This window comes from Gnatocerus cornutus, chromosome 8 (assembly GCF_029298725.1).
Source record: "Gnatocerus cornutus isolate USDA-ARS CGAHR chromosome 8, icGnaCorn1.1, whole genome shotgun sequence".
In the NCBI taxonomy this organism is placed as follows: Eukaryota; Metazoa; Arthropoda; class Insecta; order Coleoptera; family Tenebrionidae; genus Gnatocerus; species Gnatocerus cornutus.
This window is the reverse complement of record NC_142240.1, coordinates 7,722,728-7,748,663: the sequence shown is the minus strand read 5'-3', so window position 1 is coordinate 7,748,663 and position 25,936 is coordinate 7,722,728. Positions and strand designations below refer to the sequence as shown.

The 25,936-nt window shown below is 32.8% G+C and overlaps 1 protein-coding gene across 1 annotated transcript in view; it reads right to left on the bottom strand.

Moving 5' to 3' along the window:
• Trs23 (trafficking protein particle complex subunit 4-like protein Trs23) overlaps positions 1–25,435 on the bottom strand; it is a 46,667-nt gene extending 21,232 nt beyond the window's left edge. The window contains exons 1-2 of the mRNA XM_088043666.1: positions 25,346–25,435; positions 25,220–25,290 (exon numbers count right to left, since the gene is read on the bottom strand). The gene's annotated coding sequence lies outside the window, so the exon portion shown is untranslated. The remainder of the gene's footprint in view (positions 1–25,219; positions 25,291–25,345) is intronic.
• Between the last annotated feature and the right edge of the window lie 501 nt (positions 25,436–25,936).

Here is a 25,936-nt window from a genome sequence, read left to right as displayed (position 1 = left end):
GGCGGAAGGAATGTTGACCAGTAGAGATCACTTCCGTTCGGTACTCCAAAGAAAGCACGTCGTCTTTGTTTGAGTGGTGCCGCCATTGTTGTAAAACAAAATTGATTTGTTTCGTTTCTTTTTAGTTTATTTTGCATGCGGCAACGTTTAGTTTTATTTTATTAATTGTAAACTTTAATTAGTGTAAGTTAAGTGGATAAAAAGGTTGCCGGTAAGCTCACGTTGAAAAAGGTATGTAAAATGGCCAACTTAACGGACCCAAACCCATCGCGTATGCTTTTCGAACGCTTAATGACACAGAATGCAAATACAGCACGATTGAAAAAGAGTTACTAAGCATTGTGTGGAGCTGCAAATATTTTCGATCTTATCTATTCGGACGAAAATTCAAAATTTATACTTAAAAGAACCCAATAGCAAACCAATAGAATGGCGACTAAGATTAGAAGAATATGATTACGAAATTATTTACAAAAAAGGAAAACAAAATACTAACCCAGATTCTCTTTCAAGAATTCAACTCAACATTCTGGAGAACGACCAAAATGAAACATACAGTACTGCTAATAATCCTGGAAACGTCAATCATGAAATACTGGAATATCTAAGATTTCTATCTGAAAATCCCTTAGATACTCTAACACCCACAACTTCTAATGAACAAATGTCCAATCAAAATTTTTCATCCACAAGTATACAAGTTAGCAGAACTTAAACAATACGGTACACTTGCACAAAATTATACTCGTTCGAATTCCACTCAATAATAACTCAAAATTAATTTTGCAATTTTTGAAAAAATATGGAACAAACGACAAAACGTTTCACTTATACTTTTATGATGATAAATTGTATACCGCTTTCAATTCTGTTTTTCAAAGAAACGGTAAGAGAAAAAGATGAAAGGAAAATGCTTATTAAGCATCAGCACGAAGGAAAATGCAACACCATCGTGGTACAGAAACATATGAACAACTTGAACGAAACAATTTTTGGCCAAAAATGAGAAGTGATGTAACAGTTTTCATAAATGAACGTCCAATATGTCAGACAACAAAATATGCTAGAAAGAAACCGTCCTCTTGTTCAAACTCAATAAATTGGCAACCAATTCCAATTTTGGCACGCCGATGTATTTAAATTAGATAATCAAAATTTCTTAACAATCACCGGTGCCATTTCTAAATTAGGACAAGCCATTGAAATTTGTAACACTTTCCTAGAATATTTCTCATTCTACGGAATCCCCGAACAAATTACTATCGATAACGGAAATGAATGTAAAAATGATAGAACTGTTTAAACTTCATACACAATTTGCAAGCGACAATAAAGGCCAATGTGATGTGATCTACACTCACTTTGAGAAAGTGTTTGACAAAATTAATCATTTTGTTTTAATTGAAAAACTTGATAGAATTGGTTTTTCAAATTCGTTTCTCAAACTATTTATTTCTCATTTAAGCGATAGAATAATCGTTGTACAGCATGGTATAACGACATCTAAGGTATGATATTCCGCATCTACGGAGTGGGGAGTGACGTCACTCGGAGAGTACTTAGGCTGAATCGTTAGTTCACATGTAAGGCACGTGCTTGTCTTATTGGAATCTGTATTTATCCTGTTTCCAGCTTTTAACGATTTTCAAAATTTTTGTATTATATCTTCAAGTTAATTCGTTAATAAAATAATAATAATAATTATAATAAATACTAAAATGCGTTGTTCTATATTTGGCTACAATAGTGACAATCAGGGAAACTATGCTGAAAAGAATATCAAATTTTTTAGATTTCCCAAAGACAGTGTGACAAGACAATTGTGGGTGATTTCGTGTTGTCGGTTTGATTTTTAGAAATTTAGAAAATGCCAGAATATGTTGAAAACATTTCTGTGCAGAGGACTATGAGAGAAACTTAATATACGAACTGTATTTCTTTATATCTTCCGAAAGGAAAATCACGCAAACCTTCAACAGCACGGGAAGAAAAAGCGTGCAAAAGAGATCAAGCCAAATTTGTGAAAAACATAATTGAAACGGAGTAAGTTGGTAACTCATCGCTAATAACTTTCTTACATTACTTTAATTTCTTTTTATTTATGCAAAATATCAAGCCATTATTTGCTAAAAAGTAGTAATTAATGAAACAATTTTTCTTTGGTTGTATTCTTTAATTTTTTTTAAGTTTTCTTTAATCAAATTTTTATAGGGAACTTTAGATCGACAATAACACGACGCCAACGTTTATTGTAAATTTACACTTTCACCTAATAAGGAAAATCAGTTTTTTTCAGAAATCATTTTTGTGTTTGCATGTTGTCAAATAATCAAATAAACTTTACTTTTTGTTTCGATAGCGTAAACACAGACTTCGAAAACGACTTGACAGCAAATGTAGATTTACTTAAAAGCGAAAATGAATAACTTTAGAAAAAAATTTAGAATTAATAAATTAAATTAAGTTTTAAAAGAAAGAAGAGATAAGATAAAAGGAAGAGGGAATTTGTGAAAATTATTAATTAATTTTGAATTAAGTTTGTTTTGTAGCTTCTGATTTCTTTTTTCTAACTTGATAAAACTTTTTTTCAAACTTAATTTAATGTTTTTTTTTATCTTTGAAATGAGGGTAAAGAAGTACAGCATAGCTTACCAATTTCTGAAAATTAAAAGGAGTATGATATGTTATGTTGACAATTTTAATTTTCAAAATACATAATTTGAATTTTTTTTCGCATTATGCTTTCGAGGAGATGCAAAAAATACCATAATTACATCAAAACCAAAATATTTTATTTCTACATCTGAAAAAATCACACCCTTGATTAGTCAATTCATTATTCTAAACTGACATATCTACGCTCGTATGCTTAATGAAATGTTTAGAACCTCATTTCAACAAAATATTTACAAGCGACTGTCCTGATCCGTAAATCTATAAACTTTTACTTGTTTTAACTGCCTTCATTCAGCATTAAAATAGAAAACGAATTTTAAATTGTTCGTTAGTTAAATCGATCTTGCGTAAAACATTGTTTTTAATAATATTATTTAATAACACGAATATAACACTTTTATTCCTGCTTTTAAGCACCGTACAATGGCATTTCTTACAACTGCTACTCTCCGAGTGACGTCACTGCGCGAGCTGGACGCGTTCGGGTTGCCTGAATATCATATCTTAGAAATCTTTATATCATGGTTGTACGGTACTTTACATCTAAACCATTTGTGCCTTTATCTGGTGTACCCCAAGGGTCGAACCTAGGTCCCCTATTGTTTAGTTTGTTTATAAATGACATCACAAATTTTATTCCGTGCAACAAACTAATGTTTGGCGATGATCTCAAGTTATATACCAATGTCAGATCTGTTCAGGATTGTGAGTATTTACAATTTTGTTTGGTAATGCTAAACTTTCGGTGTAATCGCAATCATCTTTCGCTTAATATTTCAAAGTGTAAAGTAGTTTCATTTTCTAAGAAAAAATCTTTAATTAATTATGCATACACTATAAATGGACATACATTGGAAAGACTAGAATCAATTAAGGACATACGAATTACTTTCGATAGTGAACTCACATTGTGTGGAGATCTCTTCAAGAAGAGGCCACCATGTTACGTGGATAATAGCAAATTCAAAAGCGAACAGTTCATTCAAATAACAAATACCCGATACAATCACAGCCTGTTAACAGACGCTCCATACAGAGCGATTAATGCTTGGAAGAGCGAACTTTCAAACTGGCGGCCTTGATCCGTAACAATTGACAAGGGTGTGCCAAAACGAGCGATCCATCCCGTATTCAAGGCCTCCGCTACCGTTCTTGCTTGGATATCTGGAATTGGGAAGGCTTCGGGCCAACCACTGAATCTGTCTATGCACGTCAAGCAATACGATTTACCGTTTGAGGGAGGTAAGGGGCCTATCAAGTCGATATGTATGGTGTGAAAGCGTTCGTCTGGAGTCGGAAGCACCTCCAGGGGAGATTTAGTGTGCTTTGTAATTTTTGCTCTTTGGCAATTAATACAAGCCAGAGTCCACTTTCTGACGTCTTTGTTTAGAGAGGGCCAAATAAACCTTTCCGATATCATTTTTGCCGATGCTCGGATTCCAGGGTGGGCTAAACCATGCATCTTATCGAAAATGGCTTTTCGGAGTCTGCTGGAGACGAACGGTCTTATTTTATTTTGTGAGACATCGCAATAAATGTCCGTCTGGTTTCCGTACGAAAGTTTTTTTAACACCAGCGAGGTCGATTGCGGGTTCTGCAAAATATCGTGTAGTTGTGGGTCTTGACTTTGATATTGCGCTAACTCCTCATAATCAATTGTTTGTGGGAAGTTAACTACTTCCAGCCTCGACAAGGCATCCGCGACAACATTCTGCTTTCCGCTAATATGATGTATATCTGTTGAAAACTGCACTATGTACGTAAGGTGTCGCACCTGTCGCGGCGCCGCGCCGCTTTGTCCAGGTTTTGCCGAAACGCGAAAGTGAGCGGTTTGTGGTCTGTATAAATAGTAAACTGTCTGCTTTCTAACAAGTGTTTAAAATACCTAACAGAGAGATACATAGCTAACAACTTACGCAATAAGCCCAATTGAAACGGAAATACTGTCGCAAGTATCCGACATCGTCATAAACCCCCCAACGATCAACAAATACCCCACTCTAAAAGACTGACCGACTTGTTCTCCGAGTCAATTTCGAGAAAAATTAGAAGGCTCACGTCGGAGTTGGAACTAGGGGATAAAAAACCATCAACCCTACTAAACGAAATGGCACGACTCGGAGGTGCAGCTGTGCCCAGAGAAGTATTGAAGGAATTGTGGCTGCAACGGCTGCCAACGACGGTCCAAACAGTCTTGTTGACATTATCCAGAGACGTTGACGAACTGGCTCAAATGGCGGACAAAATGGTCGAAGTACAGCAACAAGAGGTAAACGCAGCAAACACAGAGAGCGAGCAAATACGAGCCAATAGTCACATATCTAGTGTTATCAATGATGCTTACAGATTATATGGGTTTATTTATAGGAACAGCAAAAATTTGAGTTATTTTATAAGTTTGAGGAAGCTTACCCAGTTCGGGGATGTGACCATAACCAGTTAAGAAAATTTAGGTTTACATCGCTTGCTATGCGAAGACACATTTTACTTGTAAAGTTTCTATACAATTTGTTTAATAACAAAATTGATTCTATTGAATCGGTTAAAAACATAAGTTTTAGTGTTCCGAGATTCAACACAAGAAGCAAATTGTATTTTATTCAAATTTCTCGCGAACAAACTCTCAGCTAACACAGATGACACGTGTTGAATGTGATATTCACTTTGATTCAATGAAGAAAATTTGCAACAATATGTTGGGCCACGACTAATGTAAGTAAATTCCCAAGCCATAAGGCTAACTACGTCTGTATAAACGTAGCTACAAGGGTTTTTGCTTATCAGTATTTTTGTGCACATGGACTTTTGACAACTCCCTTTATAATTGGGCCTTCGCCTGTTAAGGGTTTAAATTAGTAATAAATAATACTAAATTAATAATTAATAATAGAATTAATGTTCATTTTAAAACACCTTTACATCATGATTTCAATGGAATAGTAGAAGGATTTCATTCTACTTTAATTGAACATTTAAGAATCTTAAGAACAACTCATGACAACGCCAACATTATTCGTTTAATAAAATATGCCATAACCGCATACAACTCCTTAATATTTCCTCAATAGCACATTTTATAACGAATATGTTTCAAACCATAAGAAAAAACTCAAACACCTGTAGAAAAAAATTCAAACCCATATTGATAATCAGAAAGAAATTGTCTTAAACAACAGAAACTTTTTAGATCCAGAACAATTTCAACTTAAACTTGGTCAAACTGTATACAAAACAAACAAAAAACGTGATAAAAAAACAGACAAATATAAAGGACCATATTGGTTAATCGAATTCCTTGATCATAACATCGTAAAAATCCAAAGTACAGAATAAAAAAAAACAAACAGTTCATTTAAAAGAATTAAGAAATCCCAGTGTTTCAGATCAATCCTTTTGTTCCTGATGGAAATATCAAAATTAACTTTAATCAAGATTCATGACCCCAATAACAATCCAGGCATTTTACCAATACGCCTAGGTAAAACTCAAAACATAATTAATCATTGGTCATTTATCCAAATTTACGACATCGATCCAATAATCGAAGAGTTCAAAATTCTTAAACTTCGATATTCAGAATTAAAAACAGCTAATCAAAATTCTTCTTCGAATATACAAAGAGAACCTCACAATTTTTATAATATTGTCCAAATTCTAGAACAAAAAATAGAAATTCAAATTTTGCAACTTAATCCAAAAGCATTCGAAAAACGATTTAAACGTGGATTAATTAATGCACGAGGCTCAATCGTCAAAGAAATAACAAGAAATTTAGACCAAGCAAGATAAAAATAAGATAAAAATTAAAACATTAGTAAACGATCAAATTACACTACTTCAAAAATCAATTAATAAATTTGAAAACACTACCAAAACTATGGCTCATAATCAAATAGTCCTTCAAACACCAATTATTCAAATTGAAGAGACATTGAGAAAACTGCAAAATCAATCCATGGATCCAGAAACTCTTTTTAAAATTCAAATGATAATTTCTCAAATTACCACCGCATTCCAGACTATTTCAAAATTGATCGAAAAAATTGAAGTAGTAATCAGTTTTCCAAAACTAGGCACTCTGCATAATTCAATCATTGAACCATCACTACTGTTAAAGGTCAATATCAATCGAACCAACTTTAAAAAATTGATTACAATTTCTCATCGAAATTGACAAACCCTGTTTCGTCACCCAAATTCACAAAAATCCTACTACCAAAACTAGAAATGTCGACTATCTCTAAATCAACAACATCTGACAAAATCCACAAAATGAACTTAGAAGACATCAACCTTCGAGACCTTGACGAGATCAAAGGATCCCTGAATCTACAAAAACCAAACATCAAAAAAATTCAAGAGATTCCCTTCATCCCTGGAAACTCTTCATGGTTTATTGGTAGCGTCATCTTTATCATCATCCGAATGATCCTAAAAAGAAGACGAATCCTCTACCTACGACGAAACAACCACCTTTCTTCGACTTCGGCAAGGAGGAGTTGTGCACCCTAAGACAATAGACCCCTTGTATTCTATTTATATCTTGTTTACCCATAATTGTATTATTCATCATTATTTTGATTATTAATTATTATTTTGCAATCTCTTGCAATATTTTAGATTATAAGTTTTCAGTTGATCTAAGTTGGTCTTAGTTTGACGTATTGTACTCATCCTAAGCGAAAACTTAGTTAATAATTTATAATTCTATAAGTCTCTGACGTTCTGAAAGCCACAAGTCAGAAGAAACAAATCATCCCCAGAATCGCCAGAAGGTGGCTACAACTCCAAGAATTCACGTTCGATGTGAAGAACAAACCTAGAGAGCAAATGAAACACGCCGATGCGTTGAGTTGTAATCCAGTCTCTCAGAAAGAACTGAGCAAGTCTTGCACATTTACCAAGATGATTGGGTATTGTCTGGGCAACTAACGGATGAGAAAATAAAGAAAATCTTTAAAGTCATCTCCAAACCACCGGAATCAAAGGAAGAAAGAGAGGTGTACAGAATTTTCCTGTAGAGAAGAGTCTGTAAAGGCTATCAGATCATTACTGGTTCCCAAGGATGAGGAAATGTTTATACAACAAGACAAGAAAGAAGAATTTTTACACCCAATCCAAAAGAGACCCGAACCATTCTACATGTTCCATGTGGATCATTTGGGTTCTTTCCCGAAGAGCAAGCGAAACAAGACGCAATTCGTTTTTCCCAAAGCCACCAAATCTACCAAGACAAAGTACGTGATCAACTATTTTCGAGAAATTTTTGCGACACATGGAATGGACCAAGGAAGCTGTTTCAAAACATATTGCCAACAGAATAACAACAAACACATTTTGAACGCAGTGGCAAAGAGCAAATGGGCAAGTCGAGCGGTTGAACCGATCGGTACTGACGGCAATGCTAGCAACCACTTTGAAGGAAGGTCGGTGGGACGAGAATGTCCAAAAAGTACAGTCGCAATCAACAATGTGGTCAACCAGACGACCAACAAGACCCCAAGTCAGTTGTTATTTGGGTTCACATCAAGACATGGCAGTGAGAGATTGAAGTGTCTGCGATTCCAACCATGATTGAAGACTTACTCGAAACTCGCCATCAAATTGCGGGGAAGATTCGAGTCGAGCAAGAGAAGCAGAAAGAATGTTTTGATAGTGTGACCATTTGTCCGGATAAAGCGGGACATGTCCGGCTTTTTATTATTATTATTATTATTATTATTATTATTGTCTCCCTAGACAGGCCAAAGCCCAATTACCAGGAGAAAAAAAACAAAAAAAAAACACCAAAATTACAAAAAAAAAGCAATGTTAACGAGAGTAAAGTGACAGAAAACAAATGGGAAAATAATAAAGTACAACTAACAATATTGAAATGAAATGAAATAACATGAATATATTTCTGGAGTAGACGTCAGACCTTTGTAGCTGCGCTTGATCACGCAGTTAGCCTTAAGGCTAAGGGTAAACGTTGCTCAACTAGCGACAGGATCTCATTAAGTTTGCTACAGAACAGATCACATTTGTGGACGATAATGTTGAAGTTAGTTGCAGCGGTTTGAATTGGAGACATCTTGCCGATGTTAGTGTTGCATTTACTTAAGTAGAAACAAGCACGGGATCGTGTACAACATGAAGGCACTAATAATTTAACTTGAGCAAGTAAATAACTTGAATCAATGACACCATTCAAATTCTGTGTTTATAACGACTGCTTATCGAAATTGGAAGCGAGCAGTGTAAAGGGACTCTGGATTTAGACAGCATGAAATGAGCCAAAATCATAAATACAATCAGGTGAAATGGATATCATATAAACAATCACGCACCTTTTCAACTAGTGTTGCTTCTCAAATAAATGCTGCCCACGCAGAAGTTATTAAAGAAAATCGAATGTATATTAGCGTAATAGCTGAAATATTGTTATTTTCGGCTACTCAACCAATTGCCCAAAGAGGACATAGAGAAGATGTTTAGCAGTGCAAATCCGTGGAAACTTTTTAGAGTTATTACATTTGATTTCAAAATATAATGAAACCATTCATAAAAAAATTTCTTCCGACAGTGCAAAAATTCAAAATGAAATTTTCGTCATCTATGCTAAATTGATTCTGAAACAAATTTCCAATGAAGTAGAATCGGCAACGTGCTTTGTTATAATGTGTGATGAAACCAAAGATATAGGAAAAGTTGAACAGCTGTCTGTCGTTTTAAGATACTATTTAGACGGAGTCGTATATGAACGTTTATTAAGATTCAAAGCTGCCGAATCATTAAATGCATCTTCGCTTTTCTTATATATGTATAAAGGAAGTTTTAGAAAAATGTAATATTGATATTCAAAAATGTGTCGCCCAAACATACGATGGTGCTAACGTGATGAGTGGTTGCTTAAATGGAGTTCAGAAACTGTTTCGTGATGAAGAAAAACATGCTTTCTATGTTCATTGTTATAATCATAGATTAAATTTAGTACTTGTGGACGTTTGCAAAAGAAGTACCTACTCATGGATCTCGTTTTTTTTTCAGCTATTGATAACTTGTATGTATTTTTATCTGGCTCAACTGTTCATGCAAAATTTGTTTCCACTCAAAAAATATTACGCCCAGGAGAAAAACACGCCGAAATTAAGAGGACTTGCTACACAAGATGGACCGCACAAGTTTTGGCTTGTTTTTCTATAAAGAAGAGATGAGTGAAATACTGACTTTACTAAACCAGTTAATTCATGATAGAAACTGTCGTTCTTCGGAAGCCGCTGGCTTTTTAGAGCAAATTGATTTCGTATTTCTATTTTCATTGTGCATGTTCACACAGATTTTAACAATTTTTAAAGATGTTAGCGATTATCTTCAAAAGGTAACGTCTGACATAGAAAATGCTAATATATTAATTAGATCTCTGGTAGACAGATTTCAAGCAATGAAATCCGACGATAAAGAGTTTGATGGTATATATGAAGAAAGCAAAAAGTTCGGTTTATATAATAATATTGATTTACTGTCTACAGAAAGCAAACGAAAAAGAAGTAGAAAAATACCTCAAAAATATCAACAATTCTTGATTTCGGATATGCAGTCTTTAGAGGAAGATCCTATCTATGAAAAGCAGCAGCTTAAAGTTCGTATTTTTATACCAAGCATAGATTTAATTCTACAAGAATTATTTTTAAATTTGGAACATTTATTGCCATTCGCCGAATTTTATGAATGTGACTGTGACATTTTGAAATCAGAAATTAATATTTTGCCGAACACTATAGCAAGATTTGAGTCGAAAACTAAAACGAAAATAACGAGTATAATGGATTTTTTGGACCTCCTTGAAAAGTATAAGATGGTGTTTTCTGAAACATATAAACTCCATGTGATTGCTGTTACAATACCAGTTTCCAGCGCGAGTTGCGATCTTGAGCCAACAGTTCAGTTTTGTAAATGAATTAATAATTTAGCCGACATCCTAAACTCGAATTCCGCCTTTGAATTTAAACTATATTCAGATAATCAAAAGGAATTAGAAGATTTTCTAATTCATTTGGAATTGTGCAGAACTGGAATATTTTTTAACTCGGTCTACAGCCGTTAGAATAAAAGCAGGCGACTATTAGCACCACTTTAGATCTTTTAAAGAACTGCTGTACTGCACTTAATTTTAAATATTTGATGACGTCCAGGATAAATCAAGATCCACTGGAACTTTTTTTTTACTCTTACGTGAGTGTGGAGGTTCCAATAACAACGCTGAATCCTCGCAAGTTGATCAAATTTTTAGACTGACGTCCCTCTATTCACTTGTTGAACCACCCAGAGGCAGCAATGTTACTGGTGGAGAGATGCTTGGAACGTTGTTAGGCAACTTACGAGAATCTCTTTAATTATGGCTGTCTAGAAAGTACAGATTTAACAAAACATCATATAGATTCTCCATTGGACAGCATTCTAGACAATAAGATTGGTTCTGCTGGGTATCTGACAATTGAAAATAGTAAAGAAACTAAAACATAAAAGAAACAGATGTCCACTATGTGTTAATTGATGATGGAATTGAGTCATTTAATACCTTCATTTTTAAGAAAACTTTTGGTTACTACAGAGGTTAGACAGAACAGAAATTCGACACTATGTTGGCTGTATGAAGCACAAATTTGAAATTACAAAAAAAGTTAATTTTTCCTTCTTAATGCTCAGAATGAGTATTTCTTGCAAAAAGGAAAAACAACGCCGAAGTGGGGAGATCAGACATTCTAAAAAATTTGCCAAATTGGTAAAACTAGTGCAACTTTTCATCTAGAAGCTGTAAACAGATTTTGATGAAATTTTCAGAAAAGCTTTTTTCAGCATAAAATTGAAATGATTAAAATTTCATCAAGATATTTCAACTGGTTATGTTTTTTGAAGGCTTCTTGCTTCTTGAAACAGAACTTTTAAGTGTGTTTTTATTGGAGATTTGATTTTTAACAGTTGTATCGACACATTCTTAATGAGAGCCTTTTAAACAATGACTCAAATTTCCGAGAATTGACACTTCCTACAAGAGAGTAAAAGTAAAATCCAAAATATATTTCAGATGAGTACACAGATTTTAAAAACCCTTTGAAGTTTTATTGTTAATTGGTTCGTTATTGTTTGATTTTTTAACGTTGTTTTGTGTATTTTGTTGATACATACAGGGTGTTCGGAAAGTGAATTTTTTAACAAAAGCACTGGTTTTCACACTTTGTTTTATAAAACATAAACGGCCGTTAATACGATGTGTGTCAATCAACAAGGTCAAGTGTCAACTGATAAACAATCAAAACACGCCATTCGATTTTTTACAGGGTTTTTGATTTAAGCTGCAGGGGTGTTGCCCCGCTACCCCGCTAAGCCCCACTCTCCCCTATAACTCCTTAACGGACCGTCAGTTATCGGAAATTGCAAGCGGAAAATACGTGTTGCTAAACAGAGGTAAAGAAGGAAAAAGCTTCAAGTTGGAGCTAATGCTAATCCAAAATGTGAATGTTGGAATACCTTCAACTTCAACAATAACAATATCAATATCGACAGCATCTGAAAAATCAACTTCAACTCCACCTATCGATATTCCTTCATTCACGCCAACACCATCTGACACAACAGAAATGTGTACGGATGACAGCAGTGACGATGATGAAGAAGAATCACAGAACAATTTTGATCCAAACACTTTGTTTTCGCAAAAACCCTTTTTAGTAGGGGAGAGGGGGGCATAGTGGGGTACTTAACAATCAATTAGCCACGCATGTTAAAATAATAGAAATTAACAAATTTTTTTTACTAAATATCATAGACTAATGTATTGCGGATGATTTTTGTTGTACTTTTTTTGATTACCATAAAAAACTTACGACATGTGAGCATTATTTTAAAAAATGGGATTTGCCCCGCTTTGCCCCACACATAGGGGTAAAGTGGGGTACCCTAAGGGGAAATTAAATTTTTGCATAACTGTGTACATACTTAGAAAAAGTAACATTTTAAAATTACTTAGGCATCAATGCATATTGCACATAAATGAGCAGGTTCATCATATTTAGCTAGTACATTTGTATGACTAGATTTGAAAAAAACTTGCTCCCTAACTTCGCGAATTTTTTATCGAAAACACTGAATTTCACATTTTGTTTTATAAAACATATAGGTTCTCACATTTTGTTTTATAAAACACACATGGTTAACTGTCAACTAACAACCAATCAAAACACGCTATTCGAGTTTTTTCACGGCATTTCATTTGAGCAGCAGGAGTGCTACCCCGCTGTGCCCCGGTACCCCACTATGCCCCCCTCTCCCCTAATGTAAAAAAAAGAAAGTTATAAATCTTTTATTAAACATTATTAAACATTCGTAAATACAGTTTTATTAATTTTTTTAATTTCTTTCTAGATACTTCTGGATTAGGACATCCATATGTGTCAATGATGGATTCATCGCTTGACCAAGGACAACACATGTAATGCCATCCATGAAGTGAAAATTTCATATTTTGAAATAGAAAAAAAATTTCTTTATGTTCGTTCAGAATACGATCTTCATATTGTTTTAGAATTTTTTTCATTTTCATTGTAAAAATGGCTCGAATTTCCGAGAATTGACACTTTCAACAAGAGAGTAAAAGTAAAATCCAAAATATACTTCAGATGAGTACACAGATTTTAAAAACCCTCTTCACAGCGTTGAAGCTGAAGATTTTTGAAGTTTTATTGTTAATTGGTTCGTTATTGCTTGATTTTTTAATGTTGTTTTGTGTATTTTGTTGTTACATATTTGTTAAATTAATAATAAAAATTTTAAAAAAGCTTTTAATGAGCAGCGACCTGTAAGCTTTTCTATCAGCAAATTATATTGCGAAATATTTGATATTCACTTTACATTACGTTACATAAAAAATAATTACAAAAACAAAATGGAGTTAGCTATAAGCATTTTTTCATAATTTAGAAGATATTAATATTCTTGATTCAAAAATGTTCAATATGGTCTATTTTTACAAAAAATATTTTTAAAAAAATTATAAAAAATGAAAAAATTTGGGCAATAGAAGTTAATAAAATCTAGGTGTGTGCTGTCAAATAACACAATACCGTTATTGTAATGTTAAAAATAATCAGCAAATAACAGAAAGGATTGGCAATCTTTTTTGAAATTATTAATAACAAAATACAATAATAATTACAAATGAGAAAAAACATCTACCTAATTTAATTAAAATACTGTTGAAACGCCATCCCGTTTTTTTCATTGCACAATTGATAACATGCACCTTTCATTTTTTCAATTTTGAAAATTTTTAAAAAATTTTTTTTTTGTAAAAGTAGAAGACATTACACATTTCTGAATCAAGAAAATTAATATCTTCCAAATTATGCAAAAAAAAATATGGGTGCAAATTTAAAATAAGAAAGTTGAATATCGCCCAAAAGATACTAAGACATTTAGAAAAATTCTAAAATCATCAGTTTATAGTAAATTAAAAATCATTTAATTTGTTTTTTTTTATTTTTGAAATCGGTTTATAAATAAAAATTCTACAACGCCTGCCGTTTTTCAAAAATCACTCTGTAGTTCAAATTTTAAAATTTTTGTCTGTAATTACAGCTTTAATTTTGTTATTTATATTTTGAAAAAAGTGTGTTTATTACTTTCCTCATTTTCCTGTAGCAGCCAAATATGTTGAAAAATTTATAGATTTTGCTGCTTTTTTCGAATTTCCGAAACGGAAAAAATTCACAATCTGAGAAGCCAATTTTAAAACATATCGAGGAAGCGAACAAGAGCGGTCAAGCAGAGGACAATTTTGTCATAAAATGGAAATTTTATGAGGCATTAAAATTCACAATTAAATTTATTATTTCAAGAAATAAAAAAAAAACGGATTAAGTAAAACAATAGTGACCAAGGTGCGATTAACCGGTCACTGCTCACTAATTCAGTACTGTAGTAACCCTCAATAGCTTTGGAACATTTCCAGACAGAATTTATTAAAAGTAAATAATTATGCAACCAAGTGCTGTTTATGAAGTTGATCACAAGCGAATTTGCTCCAAAGAGCCTTCAATCTTCTCAATCTCCTGATTCACCAATAGAAGAAGTAAACGTTCCGAGAACATCTAAGAGATGCCAACGTTGCCCCATGTTGTATTTGTCAGAATTAATTTTTTCAATAGATGCTCTTAAAATCCTTGTATCTGCGCTGATTGTACAACGCAGATAGCATTTTAGCTTGGATTTGCATGTATCAACTAAAATAACCGTGCATTTCGAACCAAGGGCATCATATTTTTTGCCCAACACTTCGAAGACCTTCGAAGTGAAGCAGGCAATTCAAGAGATCGCAGAAGTTAGGCATCAAGAGGAAATTTTGGCGGAGTTGATAAAACATTTCTAGCCAGTTGTTGAAACCGCCAACAATGAAAAAGAATTCTTTTGTGGAGAACACTAAAATAGTAATGTTTTTCATTTATTTATTAAAATTTTAGGAAAGTTCAACCCAAGAAAGAGGCCACAAACGGAAAAATCAACCAAATGTATAAAATATCGTCAGGGCAGATGAAGAATGCCTAAATAAATTGGCTAGTTCAAACAGTAAACTGGCCGTTGCGGTTCAAGAATTTGGGGATTCAAATCTCGATATTTTAAGGCCAAATGATCGAAATCAACTAACTGCCATAGTTACAGTAGCGAAGGAGAATGCACAAAAACTTAAAAAAAAAAGTTTAAGGATTGGCATTGTGAACTGCAAGGTAGAAGAGAAAGTGAAAGTGCCCAGATGTCCCAAATGTTGGGGTTTCGATCACATGGCCCCAGAATGCAAAGGGCCAGATCGATCAAATCACTGATTTAAATGTGGTATGGAAGACATGCGGTCATCAGAAAATGCAAAGACATTGAAAGATGTGTAATTTGTGGAACGGAAGAGGAACAAAGAGGAAACGACACCGCAAGTAACTGAATAACCCACAGAAGTACGAGATCTACAAACGAAATCATTAGACTTCCCGTCCGCCATAGTAAAAAACGCCAGGAGCCCGCTTGTGGTCACACCTCTTATAAAAAAATAAACAAGAGAGGAATAGATCGTACTGAAACAGCTGCCTTTCAGCCGATCTCAAAAAGCAAGAAGGCGGAGAAACAGGAGAATTTAGAACAGTCCAAGTTGGTAGCCTCACGGAGAAACCCTAACAAGTTGCCAAAAATTCGGGAACAACTGTTGACTTTAAATCTTAACTAGTCAGCTCTTTCATTTGATTGAGGTCTGCCCAGGTTGGAATCAAAAAGTACTAGTAGTACTAGCAACTAGTAGTACTTGGCACGTGCAATGGTACAATGTATTGATGACAGATGTGGAGAGTGGCGGTGCAGCTGACATCGGTCCTCCTCTTGGCCTTTTGCTGATGACCACCATTTCTCCATTTGCTGAAAGACATTGTACCCGGCTCAAGCTACTAATCTCAAGATTAAGTCACCAAGATGTGCAATGACCACAAAAACACCGAGATAATAATGGCATTCCAAATGTCCAAAGACTCAATCACATTTTGCCTTATCAATTTGATATCATCAGCAATTACTTAAATTTGGCCAATCACTTTTACCAAAACACTTTGACAACTCTTAAAACATTTGATCCAGTTGTAATTACAATTCTAATTAGTCCCATTTAAAAATTAGAACGGACTCACCAATTGGTTGTCTTCAATTAAAACAGCTAAATCCACAATTATCACCAATTCGACAATCAGAAACGAGGAAGATTTGCTCAGTGATTCACCTCACTACCCAGTGAGATTCAACTCACCTTAAGGTTCAAGTGTACCCCCTGTCTCAAAAACGGTAAATTCAAAAATTTTGAAAAAAATCCTGAAGATGTAAAATTTTATTCTAAACCATCACATAAAATTTTAAAAAAATCTGTCCTGCGGTTTTCTAGATAATTTCAAAAAACTTAGGTACTTTTTAGCTGTTTTCTTTTAAACTGGTGGTTAGATTTACTTTAAATTTTAACATGACTTGTCTTGTAGATTTTTTTTTTATAATTTTTGAATTTACAGTTTTCAAGAAATGTGTGTTTTTTGATAACTTTCGTTAATATCCTACCATAATTTCTTTTTTTTTTCAATATACAAGTTATTTAAATATTTCTCTCATATATTTACGATAAATTAGGATCAATCAAATACACTTTGTAACACAGAATAGTCGGAAAAAAAATAATTAAAGCTGGGATACTATGACACATTCCGATCAAAAACTATAATTGAAATTATTTTTTCTATCTCATAATACACGCTGTGTGATTCATACAATTGCCCATTAAAATACTCTATAAGGCTTGTTCTTGCAAAATGCAGAAAAAATTATATGGAGGTTTATTTTTAGCCCAAAGATGCATGTGTTGACAGAGACAAAAACTTATTTAAAGTTGCTACTGTTTGTATTTCTTCCCTTCATAATATTGTGCAAGATTTTTAGCGATTTGTGAGAGTTTGTGGAACCAATCTTTGATTTTTTTTTTTAATATCTTAGTCGTAATTTATGCAAATTGTTTTCGAAGTTTGAGGAAAAAAAAATGCTGTTTTACCAAGTTAGTTTTCAAATTCATAGTAAAAATTGGACACTACTTTTATACCAAATTGTCAACATCTTGTACCACAAATGTCATCTACTCTTTAGTTCGCTTGAAATCGTAAAAAGTAATTCAACCATCCCCAAAAAAATTGCAGGCGGATCTCATAAATGTGGCAGCACATGTTTTTGGCAATCATAAAAAATGCCGAAAGAAAAATTGCCTAAAAAATGATAGCTATATTTAAAATGGCTACGATTCGGCCAATTCTGAGAATAATAAATATAATTGGAAATTTAGCCGCCAAAAGTGCTAGTCTAATTCATAATTCGATCAGCAATGCAGCCGAAGGTTACATAAGGCAAGTTGCTAAATTTAATAGCGGCAAACAAACGTTTTTTGGGAGAAGAAATTCATTTAATATAATATGCAATGGAGCCGCTCTTGCATATCAGTGGATTAAGCATTGCTGGAAAAACAAATTTAATAAAAGTCCATCTAATAGAATAAAGAGGCTGAAAGAAAAACAAAGCTTAACAAAAAAAGTAATGTTAGAAGAAGGATTTTGGAAGACAAGGAAAATATTAAAGAAGATGGCAAGAAGCATTATGGAATGACATGCAACAAACTCGATTTACCCAAAGACGAAGTTGAAAAATTAATTAATAATCAATAATCAAACTCTTAGCTGTGAATGAAGAAGATCAAAAAAAATTGAGGAAAAGACCCGGAATAGTTAAAAGAAAGAAAATTTCGGCTAACAGCATCAAATTTTGGGAAAAATTTGTAAAAGACGAAGCAAACCGGGAAAATTAGTAAATAGTTTATTGAACCAACCTTACAATTCTGCTGCAATAAATTATGGGCGAATCAATGAAGCAGTGGCAATAGAGGCATATAAACAGCAAACTGGTGCCACTGCAACTCCTTGTGGGCTATTTGTATGCACCGAAAAGAATTTTGGATTTCTAGGGGCTTCACCGGAAGGCGAAATTCTTCTTGAGGTGAAATGTTCACACAGTGCCCGGCATTATTCCCCACAAGAGGCAGTAAAGAATTTAAAAAAAATATATTTAAAGGAAACAAAGAATGAAATAAAATTGTGTAAAACACATGATTATTACTATCAGGTGCAAGGCCAACTTTATGTATGTAAAAAAAAAACATGCTATTTCGTAGTGTGGGCGCCAAAAGGAATTCATCTTGAAATTATAGAGTATGACCCTGAATTTGTTGCTAAAATGAAACAAAAACTTCTGACATTTTATACAAACAATTTTCCTTTGGAAGTTGTTGATAGACGTTCAAGAGGAATGATTGTTCGCGATATTTAAGTAATTCGTTAGTTTTTTATGTACCATTGGCGACACCGAAATGTGAACGACTTTTTCGTTGTCATGGATTTTTCTCTGAATTTCCATAATGTAAATCTGACTTTGAGCAGTGGCGTTCTTTTTATTTTTCTCTAAACAAACATTTTATTTTACCTATACAATTCTTAGTAATCAGCAGCCACTGCTCTTAGTAACCGTTTTTCATCAAATTTTGCAATAGCTCTTGGTTTTTCGACTAAACTTCAATGCTTAGCTGATTTTAACTAACTACTGCCATCAATTAGAAGTGCACCCATGATTTAAAGTGAAAATTACGCTAGACAATTTTGCCGTACACATTTCGTTGTCAATAGTAAATAATTATTTTTTTTAAATGTCAGAAAAATGTCGTCTAAGAATTTGTTATTCCAAATACATATCAGTAATTGTTGATACTTGGAGATATGCAGCAATATGCACCATTTACTGAGAATTGTTTTATTAAATTGTCAAATCAGACGCTTGTGTTTTGATGGGAAATTGTATTTATTTTTTATCTGTACACCCAAGATCACAATCAGGCCAAATGTTGGGACTGTATACACATTTTTATACTAATTATGAATTAAGATGTTAAATAATTCAACTTGCTTTAGTTATTTTTTTAAAATTACAATACCGCTCAAAAGTGTTTGCCCACTTAAAAATATAATTAACTCTTTTGCGAGTTCGCACTTATTTCTGATGATTCTGTGGTTTTTGCATTTATAGGCTGATGAATTGTGAAAATATGTGAAACGATGTCTTTGACAAAATTTCTAAAAGTACATTAAAAACATAAAAAAATCTATCTATCTAATATTATACACTATGTCCCCGCATTGAGTTCACAAGAGGGAAAAAAAGTTTATTTTTTATTTTACAAAAAAATGACAAAGGAATAACATTTTTTGCTTATTTCAAAACAGATAAATCTGCAATTAAAATTTCAAAATTATTAGTTTGTACTCTTAAAATTAATTTTTTCATTATTTTTATTTATTAAATTTTATAATCGTATTTAATTAATAGCAGGTTGTGGATTCACAATATCAAATAGTGCGTTAAAAATGAAAGGAAAATTTGTCCAATAATGTGTAAGTATTAAAAAAATGGAAAAAAAATGCAATTGCATCCTTAACAAATAAACAGATCACGCGCTTATTACCCCGACTGTCTTAATTAACAAATAGACGGATTATGCGCTTATTACCCCGATTGTCTTAATTAACAATTAGACGGATCATGTATTTATTCCCCCGACTGTCGAAATTAACAAATAAACAGATCACGCGCTTATTACCCCGACTGTCTTAATTAACAAATAGACGGATTATGCGCTTATTACCCCGATTGTCTTAATTAACAATTAGACGGATCATGTATTTATTCTCCCGACTGTCTTAATTAACAAATAGACAGATCATGCGCTTATTACCCCGACTGTCTTAATTAACAAATTGACGGATCATGTATTTATTCCCCCGACTGTCTTAATTAACAAATAGACAGATCATGCGCTTATTACCCCGACTGTTTTAATTAACAAATAGACGAAAAATGCGACTTAAAAAAAAGATGTTCTTTGAAACAAGCGAGTGCCAAAACAATCAAGACAGGCTAGTTTTTATTTATTAAATTTTGTAATCGTGTTTAAATAATAGCTGGCTGTGGATTTGCAATATCAAATAGTGCATTAAAGATTAAAGAAAAATTTACCCAATAATGTGTAAGTATTAAAAAAAAGGAAAATAAATGCAATTGCATCCTTAACAATAATTGAGAAAATTCGAAACAGTCTTAAAGAATTACGAGTTAGAATTGAACTAAGTGCTAAAAAAGGTAATAGGCAATCAAATAGTGGAAATTGGTTTGAGTTAAGGAACAAATTTCATTCCTTTGACATTTTTTGCAAAATTAAAAATTAAAAAGTTCTTCGTTATTTTTTGTTTTTTTCGATTTTAAGAACACAGCTTGATAATATTAAAGTTTTAATTGAAGATTTATTTATTTTAAATTAAGCAAAAAATATTATTCCTATCATTTTTTTGTAAAATGAAAAATAACGTTTTTTTTCCTCTTGTGAACTCAATCCGGGACATATTGTATATTGCATATAATTTAATAATTACTCTCACAGAAATGTTGCTTTAATAAAGTTGATGCTTATTTTTCATAATTTCTAATAATAAAAATAATTTTATTTAATATGAACACAAAATAAAGAACATTAAAAAATGTATTTATTTTCATTGTTAACCTCCCTACTAGCGTATACAGGGTCCGGCAACACTTGTGTCCACCCCTAAAATCGTCTTTAATTTTAAAGATAAAATTTTGAAAATTTGCATACGCTTATAGTTGCCAAGGCTCTAGAAGCTGACACCAAAATTTGTTTTGATATCACGGTTTCTTTGGCGTCGCGACGCCTAAAAAGTTTCATTTTTAGCGATTTTTGGGTTTTTTGAGGTAATATTAGCGAATTCAATTTTTTTTCAACATAACTGTAATACAAATATTTGAGTTTTTATTTTAAATCTACTTCAAATGGTGTTTAAAATTTGCGAAAAAAACGCTGTTTTATCAGGTTAGTTTTCAACATTTTGACGGTGCAGTGACAAACTACGTTTACACCAAAATTTCACAAGTCACTTCATTCGCTCTTATGAAGGTCAATTTTGATTAACTCGGGCATTTTGCACTTTATGGACACCAGAAATCGTTAATTAACATCGACAAAGCGACAATTTCGCCAAGTAAGACTTTTGTTACCTTCTAAAACGAACCAAAGAATAGATGTCATTTGTGACACAAGATGTTGACAGATGGGTGTAAACGTAGTTCCGAATTTTGACGTAATAAAATTGGAAACTAACTTGATAAAACAGCATTTTTTCGTCAAATTTTGAATACAATTTACATTAAATCTAAAATGTCAACTGAGATATTTTTAACACATTTATATTGAAAAAAAATTAAATTAAAGGTTCATTTCATAAAACTTCACAATTAGCTAAAAAATACACTTTTAAGGCGTCGCGACGCCAAAACTATAAGTGATAAAAAATACATTTTTGCGTCGGCTTCTAGAGCTTTGTCAACTATGAGTGTATGCAAATTTTCAAAATTTTATCTTTAAAATTAAAGACGATTTTGGGGGTGGACACAAGTGTTGCCGGACCCTGTATAATAAAGTTATGATATTAGTAGTATGATCCATACAGATAATGTATAGACGTTCCGTTTTGAGCTAAAAAGAATGGTCACTTTACTAATTACCAGCGTTTTGCGACAGCGACCAAACCAATAACAATAACGCTATTGACGCTGCTATCAACAATATAAATAATTGTGAAACACACATTATCTTGAATAATTTCGGTAGTGAACAAAAAGGCTGAAACGATTCAAGTTGCCCAATTATTACACTTCACTTTCAAATTTGAAGACCATGAGAAGGATAAATTGGAAGTCGTCATTGCGAAATTCCAACCAATAACCATTTTTTACCCCGCCAAAATGTCGCATTATTAAGGTACAAATTTTTCACGACCAAGCAAAATGAAGATATGCCTCTAGAAGAATTTGTGACTGACATTATGTGATGAACTGATTAAATTAGTGTTAATCTGCGGAACATACAATAGTGAAATTAGACTGCAGGAAAACGAAATCCTTTATTACAACAATTAGGAGAACGTAGGTATAAAGTAAGGGTTCAGAACTAGAAATAGTAAATTTCAGAAACCTTCATCTCTGAAGCAAAATGGCAAGCAAGTAACTGATTCAAAGAAAACAATGCATTGGTCAAGAAATGTGGCTACAGTAATGAAGGAAGAAGAAAGTAGTGATGTAAATAGCAGGATCCTAGTTACTTTAGACAATAATTTTAATTTAGGGTTAGTAAATAGTGAAAACGACAAAAGTGCGGAATTGCAGACAGCGAATGAAACTGTGGGTAATAGTGACAAAAATGCGGTTAATAATAGTGCGGAAATTAATGTAAGGGTTGTAAAATAAAAAGAACAACTATACAAGATCCGGTAACATTTGTGTCCACCCCTAAAATCGTCTTTAATTTTAAAGATGAAATTTTGAAAATTTACATGCGCTCATAGTTGAAAGCTTTAGAAGCTGACGCAAAAATTTGTTTTTATCACGGTTTGTTTGACGTCGCGACGCCTAAGAAGTATAATTTTTAGCGATTTTTGAGTTTTTGCGGAAATATTCGCGAATTCATTTTTTTTCAACATAACTAACACAAATATTTTAGTTTTTATTTAAATTTATTTATTTATTCAATCTAATGCAGAAACGCTGTTTTATTAAGTTACTTTTCAAAATAATGACGGCGCAGTGGCAAAATACGTTTAAACCAAAATTTCACAAGTCACTTCATTCATTGATAAAACAGCTATTTTTTCTCAAATTTTGAATTCAATTTGCCTTAAATCTAAAATAACAATTGAGATATTTTTAACACATTTATACTGAAAAACAATTAAATTAAAGGTTGAATTTACAAACCCTTACAATTAGCTAAAAATTACATTTTTAAGGCGTCGCGACGCCAAAACTATCAGTGTTAAAAAACAAATTTTAGCGTCAGCTTTTAAAGCTTTGTCAAGTTTAAGCGTATGTAAATTTTCAAAATTTTATCTTTAAAATTAAGGTCGATTTTGAGGGTGGACACAAGTCGAGGACTGGAAGAGTGATAAAACCCCATCCTCGATTCAAAAATTAATTTTAAGTATGAATTTGTCATTTATGCTCAAGTGCATATAACCATTACTAATAAAATATATACAAACATGATTAATAGTTAGGTAATAAGAAAATGTACAGATTAGTGTTAGTGAAATTAAAAAAAAAAAAAAGTGTAGAGTTGGTTTTAAAAATAGGGTCTCTAAAACAGACCACCGACTTGTACAGACAATTAAATAAACAATTTACAACTATCGATGTGTTTTACTGTAAAACACCTCAATCGCCAATTCTGCTAATCATACAAAAATTAATCAAATTGCCAACTATTAAGTTGGCCAAATTTGATGAAACGTACGCTGAATGGTCAGGTTTTTTCCACACTTTCCAAAGTTTAATAGATTCAAACAATGCCTTAAGCGATGTACAAAAACTTCATTACTTAAAAGCTTGCCTTGACTAAAACTAGATGCACTACAAACGAAGTAAACTTATAATAAACGTCTCATCCTAAACAACCACGTCAAAAATCTATTTGATTTGCCACTTGCGTAAAAGAACGAGTCGGTAAGGACGTTATTGGATCAAACCATGATAAATTTAAACACATTAGAAAAATTGGGTCGCCCTGTAAGGTCAGGTCAGGTCAGCGCTTGGGAGGAATCCTTAAAAAACGGGGAAATCCCGTCAAACGATAGTCACTACAAATGCATAATAAATCACTTAAACCACCAACAATCAGTAAAAATGCGCAATTCAGTTTCAGCAATAACCAAAAGCGCGTAGTTCAGAAACAATAAACAAACTAAGCCATTGGAGCAAAAAAATGCCAACTCATTTGCTTCATAAAATCATCTAATGTTGCTATTTTTTTCTACTTTAGTAGAAGACAATGAATAGTTGAAATCTCCAATGAAGTTAAATAATACGTTTTTAACTTTGATAATAAAATATAACATCTTCACTTTATTTATTTACAGATTTATATTTAAGATGACGTTTCAATGATTCTTGAAAATTATATTAATAGAAATCTAAATAAACAAAGTCAAAACGAGTACAACGAGTACTCATATGTAGAAGTCTTTTATGCTGTTACTCAAGTGAACAACATCTTCATAACTAAATAAAATAATGTATCAAGTTTTGTACTGGTGGTTGGGTAAAATTCCGTTCCTTACATTTTGAATGACATTGAAAAACTCCAAAGCCCAAAAGGAGTTGTATTTACATTAATTAAACAAAATCTATTTCCACGAGTCCCCATCTAACTCCTAAAATGTATAATCAAATCTATCTCACCAAATTGCGACCTCGAGTATCGAAGGTCGAAGATTTCAGTCGATGATAGATCAAAGACAAGAATAGCATCTCTGTCAGAATAAGAAAGACCCGTTAACCATACATGTTGTCTTGCATTCAGAAATTGAATTTGCGAAATACTAGAGTACTAAGTTAAATGTTAATAATTTATTAATTGTACTCATAAAACCTTAAAAAATATTGTTTCTTTGAATTAGCTAATGAGCAACGCTCAACAGATCTCAAACTGTAATAAGAAAGAGACAGATAAATTGACCCCAAAGATTTTATAATGTATAATAAATATTTAAGTGGTTTGCTGCAACCCCATTATGAAGTTGAATAAACTAAGCAATTAACAAACAAGTATTCAGTGTTGGATTCGACCAAAGAAGCATTTTAACCTGATTGTTTCCTAAAAAGGAGTTTTATCATAGCATTGTTTTTGCTTTCACAAAGTTTGGTATGAAAAAACAGTATTTTCTTAGTGATTGACTCCTAATTCCTAGCTTAAACTGATTGTATCAAGGTCTTCGGATCTTGAAACACAATTGTAATTATAGTAACAATATTTAAATTCTTTTCAGACTTTAATACTTACCTGGTTCTTGTTGGTAGTTTTCCCTCCACCAATGAGACTAGTTCTACCGTTCTTTTTGAAATGGAACCATTCTGAAAACAAGAAATTGATTTAATTATTTGTTGTTTTAACCGCAACCGTACTTACTTTTGTATAATAAGCAAATATTTCCTCATTTTGTCGTTCACAACTTCACACTTCTAATCATGTTTTGGCAGATGACAGCCAACGCACCACATGTCTATTTAGTAACTTTTGTCACCACGCGTTGGTAATGTTTCAAGCTAACATTTTAATTAAATATTTTACTAGCAACGGCTTTATTCTGTGGAGTTGAATTCTCAGCTTCATTGCCATAAATCTAAATGCATTTGGGTTTTTAATAATTACTGCAGTTCCTAATAATTAATTTAGTTGTGAAGTTGGTGAGAACATCTTAATGTTGGTAGTCCTACGTCACAGCGCGGGACGCGGGCTAGTTGCTGAAGGTCGTTCACAATTCGCATTTCACGGTCTTTTTGTCGAGTTGTTTGGTCAAGTTTGAAAAAATAGGACCACAGTGTTATTATACAATTTTATCTAAAAATCAACCTCAATCTCTGTGCACTTTTTGCGGTGGAATGCATGCTTTAGCGTCCTAACCTCATTTTCTCGATGATTGCGCGGTTTTAGTTCTACGTTGTGTGTGGTGAATGTTTTATAAATTGAAGGTAATATGAACTAACTCCAATATTTTCG